The following is a 412-nucleotide window of genomic DNA, read 5'->3' on the forward strand; positions in this document are numbered from 1 at the left end:
TTCATGTCTTCTGCCCATTTCTTCACTGGGTTATTTGTTTTGTGGGTGTGAAGTTTGGTGAGTTCCTTGTATATTTTAGATACTAGCCCTTTATCTGATATGTCATTTGCAACTATCTTTTCCCATTCTGTCGGTTGCCTATTAGTTTTCTTGATTGTTTCCTTTGCCTTGCAGAAGCTTTTTATCTTGATGACGTCCCAAGAGTTCAGTTTTGCTTTCATTTCCCTTGCCTTTGGGGATGTGTCGAGTAGGAGATTGCTGCGGTGGAGGTCTAGGAGGTTTTTTCCTACTTTCTCCTCGAGGGTTTTGATGGTTTCCTGTCTCACATTCAGGTCCTTCCGCCATTTTGAGTTAATTTTTGTGTATGGTGTCAGAAAGTGGTCTAGTTTCATTCTTCTACATGTTGCTGTCC

This window comes from Suricata suricatta, chromosome 7, assembly GCF_006229205.1.
Source record: "Suricata suricatta isolate VVHF042 chromosome 7, meerkat_22Aug2017_6uvM2_HiC, whole genome shotgun sequence".
Lineage (NCBI taxonomy): Eukaryota > Metazoa > Chordata > Mammalia > Carnivora > Herpestidae > Suricata > Suricata suricatta.